This window comes from Lissotriton helveticus, chromosome 4_1 (assembly GCF_964261635.1).
Source record: "Lissotriton helveticus chromosome 4_1, aLisHel1.1, whole genome shotgun sequence".
NCBI classification, from domain to species: Eukaryota; Metazoa; Chordata; class Amphibia; order Caudata; family Salamandridae; genus Lissotriton; species Lissotriton helveticus.
Genome location: NC_136063.1, coordinates 948,951,280 through 948,967,052, shown reverse-complemented (window position 1 = coordinate 948,967,052; position 15,773 = coordinate 948,951,280).

The following is a 15,773-nucleotide window of genomic DNA, read 5'->3' as shown; positions in this document are numbered from 1 at the left end:
TCTTAGGTCTTCTGCTACATTATATCTTCTAGGCCACGATGAATCCTTAGGTTATAGTAGGAAAGAAAGGAGGATTGTTTTCCTGGGAACTGCCGTCTTCCGCATTATCTTGGCGGCCCGATGGAAGGATACAAATGTACCCACTTTCCAGATGTGGCTTAGTCGATTTCTTGCCATATACAAACAGGAGATAGCTATATATAACACAAGAGGTAGGAAAGCTAAAGCCCGGGGTACCCAGATTTGGGCCCCAATCTCCGATTGGTATCTCAATATAAGATCTTCCCACTGAGATAAGATGGACAGATATCTTTTAGTCATACATATGTACTGGATGTTAATGTGAATGCTTTTTTTTTTTTTTTTTGTAATTGTTTATTTTTTTATTTATTTATTTATCTATTTTTTTTTTTATGGATGTATTATTGTTTTATTATGCTGGTATTCTTTTGTACAGAAAATGTTTGATTGACTATTATAGATCATGCTCAATAAAAAAAAACAATAAAAAAAAAAAAGAAAAAAAAAAAAACAAAGCTTAGCATAGCATAGCAAAACATAGCATAACAAAGCATAGCATAACAAAGCATAGCATACCAAAGCATAGCATAACAAGCATAGCATAACAAAACATAGCATAACAAAACATAGCATAACAAAACATAGCATAGCAAAACAAAGCATAGCATAATAAAACAAACCAAAACATTGCATAGCATAACAAAACATAGCATAACAAAGCATAGCATAACAAAACACAACAAAACATAGCATAGCATAACAAAACACAACAAAACATAGCATAACATAACAAAACACAACAAAACATAGCATAGCATAACAAAACAAAGCATAGGATAGCAAAACTAAACATAGCATAGCATAACAAAACAAAGCATAGGATAGGAAAACAAAACATAGCATAACATAGCATAACAAAACACAACAACACATAGCATAACAAAACATTGCAAAACACAACAAAACATAGCATAGCTTAACAAAACACAACAAAACAGCATAGCAAAACAAAACATATAAAAGCATAGCAAAATACAGCATATCAAACACAACAATACATAGCATAGCATAACAAAACATAGCATAGCAAAACAAAGCATAGCATAATAAAACACAACAAAATGTAGCATAGCATAACAAAACATAGCTTAGCATAACAAAACATAGCATAGCATAACAAAGCAGTTCAGTTCAAAGACTTTATTCGAATTGAATTCACAATTCATAAAAGTATACACATAAAAATCACAAGTAAAATTCCGTCTTTTGGTTCAGATTTAGACATTACTAAAATTAGATCTTTCTAAAATTGATAAAAGTGGTTAAAAGGATAAAACAATACAATCAATTTAATTACATAATAGTTAAAAATACCTAATTAACTCTTGCTATCCCATGACGATGGTCCGTCTCGCTCTTATAATTGTATTCAAATAAAGGCTCACTATGCTGATGATAAAAGAATCTTCTAGGGAACTGAGTTTGTTATAGGCATCTCTTGCTTTCCTTAAGCCCCAAGTTAACAGGAGGGGTTTTAAGATTTGTCGTCTGGAGTGGCTGTATAAAGTACAAAAAAGAATGCAGTGTATATTTGATTGGAATGAATGGTCATCACAGGGACACCGCCTTTTTACTCTCGTCCAGTCATTGCAATTCGGGAACGATACAAGTCTATAGAAGGTTTCCAGGCGGAAGTATGTCAGGAGCCTACGATGCTGTAGGGGGTGGTCTATTACAAGGTACAGCTGAGGGCCCCTTTTAGGTGTCACTTCATCGTGGCTCATGACAGATTTTTTATTCCTTTCGCCCTTCCACCTTTGCAGTTCCAAATGTTCCAACAAGATCTTTTTCAACGTGGATCGTGAGAGCTGTTCCAGTGAGGCTGGGTCGGTAAAGTATTCAGGATGACCAATCTCACTGACAAAGTTCTTAATGTAGCTAAGCCATTTAATATTTTTCATCCCGTCACAGTTTAAACAGTCCTCAATGATGGATCTATTCAGATCTGTGGCAGGGTTGGTCCAGACATTATGCCATAATAAAACAGGGGCTAATTTTATATAGTCCGTAATGTAAATGAGAGCAACTTCAGCATGTAAGACATATATTGGAGTACTCCCCGGTGTAGCAGTTATAAATCGAAGGAACATATCCTCGAGTCGCTGTATCGCCTCCACTTGCTGCCAGCCCCAGATGCCCGCCCCATAGGTCCCAATAGTCACACATTTCGATTTATATATTTGGAGGAGTTCCCTGACTGGCCTGTTTCCTATTTTTTTAGCAAAGCTCATAAGAGCACCAATTGCTCTGTTAAATGCCATGGCCCTTGTATTCACAGCAGGCTTCCACGTGCCCTGCCTATGGAAATGAACCCCCAAATAGCAAAAGATGTCGGCTAGCTCCACCTTCCGTTCCTCTAAAGTGATTGGACATGGTGATCTTTGTTTGTTTGGGCCGCACGACATGGTAAATGTCTTCGAGACGTTTACGCGTAGCCCCCTGGTATTCATAAAGTTAGTGAAGGTCTGTGTGGCTTTCTGGAGACCCACCTTTGTTTGCGAGAGGATAGCCGCATCATCAGCATAAAGTAAGATGGGGATGGGTTTGCCTTTGATTACCGGATAATCGTAATACTTTTGTATTAAGCAAGAACCCACTCCATTAATATAGAGGTTAAATAGCAGGGGGGGCAATATGCAGCCCTGCCTTACCCCTCTATTAATCTTGAAGAGCTCAGCGCATTCCCCCCTCTGGCCGTATCTTACTCTTGCACCCGCCTCAGCATAGAGTTCTCTGATGTAATCTATTATTTTGTTGTCCAGCCCAATGTCCCTCAGAGTCTGCCAAAGATTGTCGTGCATAACGCAATCGAATGCGGAGCTGAGGTCCACGAATATCACGTATAGGTTAGATTTCCTTGCGTGTATATATTTGGAGATGGTTAGGGAGAGGTTTAGCCCCTGCTCAATTGTCCCCCGCCCTCCCCTAAACCCATACTGGAAAGGTGATAGCACTTACTGTCCCTCCAACCAGTCCTGAATGCGAGCAAGATGACCCATCCAGCCATCTTCATGAAGCCATCTAACAAAGAGATAGGCCGATAGCAGGAAGGATCATTCCTGTTCCCTTTTTTATAAATCGGGACCAAAATTGCCTCCTTCCATGTTGGAATAATACCTCTTTTACCCATGCAATTCAGGACTCTAGTGAGTAAAGGGGCCCACAGATCGGGATACGTTTTGAACACATCAATAGGGACGGAGTCTAGTCCTGGGGCTTTAGAAGCTGAGCTTTCCCTTAAGGCTTTATAAACCTCCTCCAATTTAAATTGAATGTCTAAGGGGGACAGAGAATCTACAACTTCCGTACCTATTGCTGTTTCGGGGGAAAGTACAGGCAAAACCAGGGTGTCATAGAGAGCTTGGAAATGACACACCCACTCCTGAGCTGTAATAGCATTGTCTAAACGAGGGCCCTGATCATCTTGGTAAAAGGGAGCGTTCACAGCCTTCCAGAAGGCAACAGTATCCTTTTGTGTTGCTGCTACATGGAGGGCTTCCCAAGCTTCAGCTTTTATATCTTTCTTTCTTCTGGCCAAGGCAGCACGGTAATTGCGCCTTGCCATTTGTACCTGGGCTCTGTCTAGCGGGGTGGCATGCAATGCTTGTTTAAGTTCCTTCAGTGCCCTGGAGCAGTTTGAATCAAACCACCCAGGGGTTCTCTTGACTATATTGCATGGGATTCTGGTCAGGAGGTGTTTGATTGAACAACAAATTTTATTAAAGGAGTCCAAAACTAGTTCTTCGTCCTCCTCTAAGGTCAAGCACGTATTGATTTCCTTTTGGGAAATGAACACTAGGTTTTTTAGGAAACTCTCCGGGATTACCTTCTCCCATTTAATGCAAAATCCGTTACGCTGACCGAGAATGGGGTTAATATCATAATTGCTTTGAATATTAAGGGGCGGCGTAACCAGGTTTAGCTTAAAGATAAATGAGATGGGGTAATGATCACTGATGCCACTTACGAGGGTCTCCCATTTAGTAACTAGTGGGGCGTAACGTGACGAAAGAAGGGCAAAATCAATCATTGATTTTGCCCCTCTAGCGTTAAAGGTAGGTGTAAATGATTTGGGCACAGAGCAGGCCTCATTAATAAATACCATGGAATGGTCCACCAATAAGTTGTTAAGTATATCCCCTAGTTTTGTATGGACAAAATGGCTTGACACCCCTAAGTTTTCATCTTCCCAGCCACACACGCCATGTAAACTCCTTGGACATAAGGGACAATTAAAGTCCCCTACCCACATAAGGGCCAAATCCCCAGAACAGCTATCTACAATCATCTTGAGGGTGCCTGACAAAGTCTTAATTATAGTTTCCACTTGTGCAATCGGAATGTTGTTGTAGAAGTTGATTATAGCTAAATTTTTCAGAGATCCCCATGTTACCTTTAGTATTTGATAATATGGACAATCCGAGAAGCTCCCAAGGACAGTAGGACCAGAATGGATAGACAAATATATAGATAGCCCTCCCTTATGTCTACCCATTTTGCTAGGCACTGCCGGGGTGAAAAAGGTTTTGTATCCCATCAAGTGGGATGGCTCACTGGCCCATGTTTCCTGGAGAGCTATGATGGAATGGGTCATGGTTATTAAATGCCAATCTGCGTCATTAATTTTTGAAGCGAGACCCGCTATGTTCCATGATATTTTGCTGCCAGGGATTTCATTACTAATTGGGGATAGTACATCCAAAGGTGTCACCGGGGCCAGTTCCAATAGAACACTAGGAATTATCCCCGACAAATTAGCCAATTGGGGAGGTGATGTTGTTTCTTCCCCAAGAGCTTGTATATCAGGCTGAGGGGCTATCACAGGGGAGAGTTCCTGTGTACTAATAATCTGTACAGGAGCAAAAATGTGTTTTTGGAGACCCAAATGATCTTTTTTACCTTTTATCTTATAAATTGGGAGCATATTAACAGGGGGCCCCAACCGTCATTCGCAGTCATCCAAGCCTGAAAATGCTTCAAATCTATTAGAGACTTCAAGGGGGTGAATGGCAATAGGTGGTCCATTCCCCTAATACCTTGCGAGTGGTCCAATCCCCTAAAGTTATTCCCGTGTCCCCTGTAAGGTACAGTATTCCACCCAAGTACATTTTTTGGCATAAAAGGGTTAGGAGCGTGCCACATGTATTGATTATTAAATGTTACAGGGGGGACCCCTAAACACATTGTAGGAGCCACCAGAGATCTTGGGTAGAAATAGGTTAGGTCACAGGGAACGATGGTTGTGCCGGTAGACCTTGGCATCCAATTTAGGATATGTCTGACCGCACCTGGATCTCTAAAATTAATGATTATTAGGTCACCCACTATATCTTTCACTTTGCTCCCCAGCCAGGATAGTCGCCGCACATGGACAATCTCGCCATTTACGTGGCCTGGGAGCGGTCTGTGCTGGCTAAGCCAGTGCATGATTTTGTTTTTTAATTGGCTAAACCCTTCCCTCCTGCCGTCTTCTAAGGTGGGGACGCCCGTGAGTACAACCACATAGTGGACCGCGTCTGGTGGTAATTCAACTTGGCGGCCCCTTTGATTTCCCACTCTATCTGAATGCGCCCTCCCCCCTACCTCCTGATTATTTCTAACGGTGGTTGCGTTAGCCCTCTTTGGGATTTCCTTAGAGGTATGTGGGCCGGGTTGATGAACTACTTTAGGTGGCTTTACCCCTTGATGACCATAGCTCAAGGAGTTGCTAGATGGCATTAGGTCCTTTTGGATTACAGGGATCGAGGTTGTTGCTATGGCTACGGGGGGTAAGGCTGGCTTTGCAGTATCTATCGATAGAACTGCTTTGTTGGTAATGGCCATTTCCAGATCCCCCAGCCGTTGCTCCAACCTCTTCAGCCTCTCTAAAATGGGAGACATAAATTACCTGAATAGATGTTCGATGTTGTCAAAAGAGACAGCAGACGATTGTTCCTTAGGCGTGCAATTTCTAGGAGCTATTGAACTGGGGTTAAGTGCAGTCAATATAGGGGTCAATATAGGGGTATTTATAGATGATGTGATTTCATGCGGTGCGTCCTGACCTAAATTGGTCATTAGAGTGGTCTTTGTAGGAAGTGCAGGTGTAACCATAGCCTTTTTGCCCTTTCCAAAGTCAGAGTGGCTGATCTTAGCTTTTTTGTAGAACACCACCCCTCCTTCGTCTCTTATTTGGTGGCGGTCCAAAAACTTTGGGGACCTCCCGATTCCCAGCTTTCTTTTTAGAATTCACCACTACTGCCCGGGGTGTATCGGGTATGACTTCTATACCTGTATTAATATCACTAAGGGTTAGTGTGTTATTTTTACCCGCACTATTAAGGGCAGCCGATGTGGGAGACGTTTCTCGCAGAAGCATTGGAATACCCTGCGTAGATAACGGGTCCTCATTTCCTGTTGTCAATCCTACACCCACTAGATTAATCTGGGATGGTACAACCATCGGGGATCTGGTTTTAATAGATTCAATAGAGCAATGACGCTTTGCCCTACGTTCAGCCAGTGCACAATCCCTTTCCATATCGAGGGAAGGTTTTCTGAAATAGTTATCCAGGGTGCCTTTGCTATTTCCCCCTACGTCAGCCAGTACGATTTTATCGGGAGTGGCTGCCATGGAAGATCAACAGGTAGGTATTAGGGTTATATAACAGGGCTAGTGATATTTTTTTTTATTACTTAGCTTTTCCAAAGGTCAGCCGAAGCTGGTGACCATACAGACCCCTGATAATATAACCCTCCAACACAGTTACTCAACAGATGGCTATAATCCAAAAGGCAACCAAGGGGGAAGCCCTATCAATGTCAACTGGGTGTAATAGACTTTGTACAGTGTGGCAATATAAGAACAGTCCCTAATAGTAAGGTAAATAAAAACACGTAACATAGATACACACTGTCAAGTGCATGACAATCTTACTAATAGGTATGGGGGGCAGGCGAAAACGTAAGTAGATGTAAGAGAGTGGGCCCAGCCCGGCCTCCCTCGGCCCCCGAACGGCCACAAAACGGCCCGCCATTTGCCCGGGCTTCGCCCGGCGTCCCGCGGAGCGGGTGGTCCGCCCCCTTTGTAGCGCCTCCTGGCGCAGTTGTGACGGTACCCGCCTGCACCCAGCCGCTAGGGTTGCTGGGATTCCGAGTCCTCCGCTCGGCGGCCGCGATGTTATCAAAGTGCGGCGGCGAGAGGACTCGTGCAGCAGCGACAGGGTAGGTACATGGGCAGTGTTTAGCTTTTTCCTCCACAGAAGACCAAAGTTCGGTTACAAAAAGATTTCCCCACACCGATCTGATCCACAGGCGACTGGCAACAGGTCCCAAGGGCTCCACCTGGTAAATATGTCTTTTAGAGTCCCCAGAGTATATTAGTCAAGCTCAGTGTCAGGGAGACTCCAGATATTAAATTATCTCAGAAAAAGTAGCTCGCCAAGCGCCCCAATTGCTTTATTATGTACTGTATAGCTCAGCACACAATTGCGCCAAAATTGCAAATACAGTCCAGAAATATTAGAATATTGCCAAGAATGGTCCTTCTTTCCACAAGTGTGCCCAAAAAAAGGAATTGGCGCTTTTAAACCATAATTATGCTGAAATACAATAGCGCTAGAGTCAATATGCATCGGTATCTGGCAATAGTTTTTCCAAACAGTTCCACATCCACGTTGCCCAGACTGCTAAAATTGCATTGTCAATCAGCACACGTCTTGTAATTTATTAGTAAGCGCTTTTCACAGGCCTTACTGTATACAAGTGAAGCACTCCGCCGGCGCCAGCTCCACAAGAACACAAAATCGAGTCCATGCAGCCCGAAACGACCGCAGGTGAGCCCGGCCGGCGTTCAGCAACCACCGTGCCACGCCCTGTTAATCTCCGGGGTCTGCAGTCTGTTCTCCCCACTCTCCTCCGCAAGGTTGCCGACACCTCGAACGCCACGGCTCCCCGCGCCTCCACGCTCAACTACCAGCAGGCTTCCAGGATTCCAAAACCGGGATTCGATGATTAATCACCGCTAAGACACCGCTGAGGTACGCCGCATTCGTCTCCGGGTGAGCTGAGCACCTCTTCGCTCTCATAACAAAGCATAGCATAGCAAAACATAGCATAGCATAACAAAACATAGCATAGCATAACAAAACACTGCATAGCATAACAAATCAAAGCATAGGATAGAAAAACATAGCATAGCATAGCAAAACAAAACATAGGATAGCAAAACAAAACATAGCATAGCATACAGCATCACTCCGCACTACAACAGCATCACTGAGGGGCACCACAACATCACTATGCGCTACCACAGCATCACTGAACACCACAGCATCACTCGTTCGCCATCACAACATCACTCAGCGCCACCACAGCATCAATCTGTGCAACCATTCAACAACACCTGGTTCAAATATGTTCTCTCAATGTTTCAAGCTTTATTACAAATGTAACAAAAAGATGTTAATATTTCACTTCTGTTCTTGGATTATCGTCGCAATAAAATACACTGAACATAATCTTCACAAAAGTTATTTACAAAACTTTAAGCTATTGCCATTATAAATTACAATAACTTTTATTAAGTATTAATTATTGAAAAAAAATGAAAAGCCATTGTTATTTGTAATATCAATTCATGTAAGTCACATAAATACAACACATATTGCATTACAAACGCTATAGGTGTCACATTTGCGAAAGTTATAACTATTGGCATTGTAAATGACTAAGGGCCATATGTATCAAACTAATTAGCATTCGCAAAGGCCAAAATTCTGCGAATTTCGGCCTTTGCGAATGCTAATTAGATAAATGGTATGTATCAAACATGTTTGATGAAAAATAAGGAATTGCAAAATTTGCTATTCCTTATTTTGCGATTGCACTTAAGAATTCGCAAATTTTGCGATTCCTTAAATGCAATGTATCAAACAAAAAATATTCAAAAATTTCCATTAAGGATTCGCAAATTACCACCAACTTCTAGTTGGTGGTAAGTTGCGAATTCTTTTCAAAAAGCTTTTTCACAAAAAACCAAAGGTGCCATATGACGCCCATACATGCCCTTAGGGCATGTATGTGCGCCATATGCCCCCAAATGTATTTTTCAGGGGTGCAGCAGGGTGTTATTGAGACACCCCTGCACTCTTGAAAAAATTCCTAATTTGCGATTAGCAAATTGCTAATCACAAATTGCACTTTCATTCCTATGGGCCTCCTGGCCCATGGAAATGAATGGGTAATTTGCGATTAGCAATTTGCTAATCGCAAATTAGGAATGCTAAGGAATCGCTATTGAAAAGCGATTTTGTACATACATACCGTTTTCCGAATTCCAAATAGCGATTCCTTAAAATTCGCTATTTGGAATTCGCTAAACGGAAGTATGATACATATGGCCCAAAGCTATTAATTTTGCTATTTTCAAAAACAAAACATAAATACAAAATGTGTCATTTGCAATACCAATAGCTCAAACTTTCTTAATGCGAGACCTATTGCATTGCAAATGCTTGTTTTAAAATGTGTTTATTGTTATTTGCTTACCACATTGCTGATTACAAACGACACTTGTTAGTTTCAGATTTTACATTGTACAAGGTAGTGCATTGGAGGGAGCAAAGTGCAAATATGTACAACTTTTTAACTGTCTCGATGTGCACTTCTCAGTCGCTGATAATAGTATGTCCCTGTGGCTCCGTGATAGTGTGTGTGTATTAGTCACTTAAGTCCGGGTCAGATTCTTCAGTTGAAGGGGAGCATATGTTTCCTTGGAATGAATTCCATTTACCCCATACCCGCACCCACTTTCGGGGACACCCTCTGTGAATAAATACAGCTTTTTCTGCCACCACTGCTCTATCTAAATCACGACACCAGTGCTGATATGGGGGGACAGTTGGCGCTCCCCTATGTTGAGCGAGATTCCGTTTGGCCATTGTGATCCCTAGGGTAGCCCAGGCCTGTGTTGCGTGACTAAGGTCAGTGGGTTCCCATATGTTGAGAAGGCACCTCCGTGGTTCTGAAGGGACCTGGAAGCCGCATATCTGGGTGATCGTGGCCATGAAAGCCCCCCAGTAATGTGTGATTGCGGGACAGTCCCATAGCGTGTGATAAAAAGTGCCAGTCAGCCCACAGCCTCGTAGACATAGAGGTTTTTCAGTCCGTCCAATTTTGTGAAGTGTTGTTCTGGTATAGTATGTTCTGTGCAGTATTTTCAATTGCACCAGTTGGAGTCTGCATGGGATTGCCACCTCATATGGGGACGCTAGTGCCCCCTGCCAGTCCTGGTCGTCTATGTCTCCGAGCTCAGCCTGCCACTTTTCTCTCAGGTTGTGTGAGGGATCTTTCTGATTATTTATCAGTTTGGGGTATGTAAGACAGATTGCTTTTTTGGTAAGGCAGTCTGTCAGTAAATGGTCCTCGAGCGGCGAGGACTCGGGGAGATCAGTACCCTGGGGTATGGCTCTTGTAAGTGCATGTTTGATTTGTAGGTATCGGAATTGCTCCATATCGGCCATCTGATATGCTGCTCATAACTGGGCAAATGTAACCGTCTCCCCTTTCTTCCACAGGCTCCAACCCTAGATATAACAATAAGATCCCACCGAGTGAATCCTTTACTGTTGCGAAGTGTACCCAATCTCGGGGTGTCCCAAAGTGTTGTGTGTTGTGTAAGCACTCCCTCCCAGCCAAGCGCTCGTTGCGCTGTGAACCAGAAGTGCACTGTATGTGCTGTGGGGCCGATTCGTGTGTTTTTCCGGGCCTTGTTATATAATGTGCCGAGGATTAGGTCTGTGCCAAGGGTGTGCCTATCCAGACGTAGGGTCAGGTTCTCCTGTGGGGCGTGGAGCCAGTGGTTAATCACTATGAGATGGGAGGCCCAGTAGTATAGTTGAATGTTGGGCAGGGCAATTCCCCCATCATATCAGCTCCTTTCAAGCTTGCACATTGCTATGCCGGGGGGCTTTCTCTCCCAGAGGAGGCAGCCCACCTCTTCCTCAATTGATTTGAAATAGGAGTGGGAAACCAGGGTTGGCATGTTTTGTAGAGCATATACAAACCTGGGAAGAGCCATCATGTTGAACAGAGCTGCTCAGCCCAAGAGCATCAGGGAGTGCCACCTCTTGGCAGGCGTGGGGGGGGGGTACCATGAAGAATGTATAGGACCGACTTCGCCCAGTTAATTGTGTATCCAGAAATTCTGCCATAGGACTCACAAATGTCTAACAGCAATTGATCGACCGTCTAGGGGACGTCATGTATAGCAAGATGTCATCGGCATACAGGGAAATGCGGTCCTCTCATCCCTCCGTCCATCGCAGTCCACGTATTACGGGGTCCCCCCCTTATCCATGCCGCTAGCGGCTCGAGCACCAGAGCAAACAAGAGTGGGGACAGCCCTGTCTGGTCCCCCGCCCCAGGGGAAAGTCGTCAGACACTCGTCCGTTAACCACTCCATGTGCCATTGGATGTGTATACAGGAGCTGAACCCAGGCACAGAATTTGGGGCCTAAGCCAAAATGTTGTAGCGCTGCAAATAAAAAGGGCCATTGCACCCAATAAAAGGCCATACTGGCGTCTAATGAGAGGGTGACCGCCTCCTCCTGGATAGTTGGTATGCGAGCCATCACGCCGTGAAGCCGTCTCAGGTTCGTCGCCGTGTTCCGACCCGGCATAAAACCGGATTTGTCGGGGTATATAAGGGTCGTGAGATATGGTTGGAGCCTGGTTGCCAGTGTTTTCGCTAATATTTTCGCTTCTGCATTGAGAAGCGAAATTGGGTGGTAGGAGGTGTATTCCTATGGGGATTTACCAGGTTTTGGGATCGCCACAAGTGTTGCTACCCTCTGGTCTCTAGGAAGTATTCCCTCTTCAGGCTGGTCTCGTACATCTTCAACAAGTGTGGCACCAGTGTATCTGCTTCTTTTTTATAGAACTCTATGGGAATACCGTTGGGACCCAGTGCTTTGCCTGGTTGGAGCCCTCTAATAGATTCTGAAATTTCATCAACTTTGAGAGTTGCCTCAAGTGTTTGTGCCTCTTGAGGTGTTAGCGTGGGCAGACGCATATCTCTAAGAAAGGCCAGATTCTCCTCTACAGTTGCTTTTGCATTGGGTGTGTAAACTGCCTCGTAGTGGTGCGTGAAAGCTGTGACTATGTCTTGCGGGTCTGTTATTACCTCCCCATTGGCTAATTGTAGTCCTGCTACCCAACGACTGGCTCGCTCTTTTTTGTATAGCCAGGCAAGTAGCTTGCCGGCTTTGTCTCCTACTTCATAGATAGTGTGTTGTGCTTTTGTAGCTCTGGGCTTAGCGTCTTCCCACATGTGGTCCCTGTAGGCTTGTTTTGCGAGGTCCAATGTGTGGGACATTTCATCATTTGGGTCTCCTGCGTGCTCGCTTTCTGCCCAGCTCACCGCCTGTTCAAGCTAACGTACCTTATGTGCCTTGTCTCGTTTGTGGGTGGTGATTAGTAAAATAGCTTGTCTGCGCTGGACTGTCTTATTATGCTTGCCACAGGGTGGCAGGTAAGGTTACAGAGTGTACTTTTTCTTGAAAGTAGTGCCCTGAGGCTTTGTGCAGGCCTTTCTCTATGGTTGGGACTTTCAGGTATCCAGTGTATATGGGTTATGTGCACCTCCTCCCATTGTGGAGTGATGTGTATGTTGCTGATATAGGAGAATGATCAGATATTCCTCTAGGGAGGTGTGTGATCAACAGGACTCTCTCCAGGCTTGTTTGGGAGGTAAGGATGTAGTCTATCCTAGACATGCTGTTGTGTGCGCCAGAGTGGTGTGTGTACTGACGCGTCATGGGGTAGCATGTGCGCCAAACGTCCACCAACCCAAACGTGTCTATGAATTCTTGTAAGTGTGGGGATGATGTCCCCCGGTCTCTCGGTGGGTGTCTATCCCATACGGCGTCTAGCGTGGCATTGAATACGCCCCCCATGAACAATTCCCCTTGAGGGAGTGAAAGAAGGAATCTGCCAAGGGCCAGGAAGGCAAGATTGTGAAGTGCCAGGGGAATATATACGGAGACTAGCTGTGCGCTCTGCCCTCCCACTGACAGGAGAGCGCTGCAAAGTGTCCTTGATCGTCTGTTTGAGTTCCTTGCATTACCAGTGGGCAACTTTTTTGAACCAACATTCCTACCCCCTGGATCCCGATGTGAATTCGGAGTGCGCCACTATCTTGAAGCCCCATCTATCCAGAGCCTTAGTGGCTGTCCCCACCAGATGTGTTGATGTATAGCTATCAAGGACCCCCTGATTGTATGGAGTTTGTGATTCCAGGTCAGGGATAAATAAACAATCAACAAGAAACAACCTAGGCAATCATAGCTAAAGATAATTAATGAATACAAAAATGTTAAATGAAGAAGAGCTACCAAAGGATTCACATTCTGATATTTATTAACATTTACATTAAAAAAGACATTAATTTCATATACATAAAAAAAATCCTAATCAATTCAATAAATCACTATACATAAAAAAACTAAATACAACACACACTTATTGACTTAAAAAATAATTCATGAGTTAAGAGTGGCACAGTTATTCTCGACGCGCGTTTCGGCGACCAGTGCCTTCTTCTGGAGGAGCCACGTGTTTTTTAATAAAGGAATTTATGTGAGGACGATATGAATAAGCTTTAGAGCATGAATGGCTCTTCTTGTTTTTCCTCTGTTTAAAAAGGGTTGAAATGCTGGACAGTCTATCTGGTCTCAGAACATGCCGTTGTATCCGATTAGATCATCATGTTACATATAAATGTTGTCGTAAAATAAACCGGTCTGGTCTAAAGGATAAAAAATGCAGAGTTTTGCCTTTTCGCCGTCTGTATTATCAGAGGACTGATGTTTCGCTCGATAGAAGCTGGTAATTAACTGTATTTATATGAATATGCCTTTTGGTCGTGATAACTTCCTCCTGATGTAGGGGAGTTTCCTTCTTTTTAAGTTCCTCCTAAAAAAATTTGTAAAGTACTCAAGCGGTCCGACGGCGAGAGGCATGATTCTGGCGACTGCATTCTACAAGGAAATGTCACATATTCATATAAATGCTCCAAACTACCGTGTGTTTGCTTATGGCAACGTTGGTATATTTATACTTGGAAGGTGCCGAGTTTGACGTAAGGTTGGACATAAGACGTCACTAAGAACTTCCAGTTCTTTCTGGACTCCAGGAGTTCTTGTTCAAATCAAAACAAAAGCAGGGGGATTTCCCGGGCTGCTGGAGGCTTGGTTTGTTTAAATAACGCGTTGTACTTTCTAGGAGTCTATGGGAGTAGCCTTTCCGTATTTGGACTGCATTGGCTATGACTAAATATCAATATGATTCTTATGCCTTTATAAGGATATGTTTTGTTATAACCACATAAGAGCATGAATCGGGAATATTTAATTAGGGTCCTAGATACATTCAGGCTAGTGCGGTGCGCGCGTCAGACGCCGATCTCCAGCACCACGGAGTCGCTCTCCTCGCTCTACTTCTTCCGAAAGTACTATGCAGGAGCATAGTTCTCTGCCGTAATAGGAACTGAGTTTTTTTTCTGAACTGCACGAAGCGCGAAAGCAGGGGCTGCGAAGCTGGACCTGTACCGCGTTCCTTTATCGCCCGGACTTCTGTTTGCATCTGAAGGTCTGTGAGGTCGGCGTTTCTTGTGGATGTGTCGCGGCGACGCCTCACTACGTCCCCCCGGCAGCCCTCCGCCTCTTCAGGGGCCGTGGCAGAGAACAGCCGTGGAGCTACGTCGAGGCCGCTCGGCGCGGGGGCAGCTGAGAGGTAGGTTGGGTCGTGCTGGTGGAGTGGAGGTTCAGCTGCTGCAGCGACGGGTCGCTGAATCTGACCCCACTGACCAAATCAGACCTGAGCAGGGGTGCATGTCTGAAGGGGCTTGTGACACCACCATAGGGAAGGGGAGTCGGGTAGAAGCTGTTGAGGGCTTCGTGAACAAGAGGAGTGAGGAGGGGGTCCCAGAAGCTTTAGAGACCTCAGAACTATTATACTCTACAGTCAAGGATAAAGATACCTCCCTAGGGGACACGAATTCTAAAAAATGTAAGTGCGTGATTGAAAAGTTGGGAAAGATACAGAGGGTGAGCAAGAAGGTACTACAACTCCCAGAATCCCCTTTTTTAGAGAACGTGGCGACAATTGAGCCCTCTACTTCTACCTCCACAGACTCAACAAAAGGAAGGCTAAACCAGAAGCCTAAATCTAAGGGGAAAAGAAGTAAAAAAAATAGTAAAAGTGGTCTCCAAGGGGGTCCAAGGTTTCAAACTTGGCTTGCAGTTCTGGGAGAATAACCCCCTCCCTGCGCTCTTTTTTTAAAGTCTTGCCTCAGGTATTAGATTTGACACCAGCTAGCAACCCGGACAAGAGTGACAATACAAGTACTCCCTCTGTTTGCCTGTCCACTAACATAGACTTGGGCACTCAAAATACCACCAGAGTCCCTGAAATCCCTACCCCAGTAATTGATATGGCGGATCCTCTGTCTCCACCACTGAATGTAGTAGCAAACATCCCGGAAAATGACGGTGAGGCGCATGCTCTGATCTCCATAGGAAACTCCATAGGAAACTCACATAACTCAGCGGAGGGAGACAAAGAAGAAGGAGATAGCAATAAGAGGTCCACTAATACTGACTCCGCATTGGAAGCTCTGGTAGCCTCAATAGCCTCAATGAGAGAAGAGATTC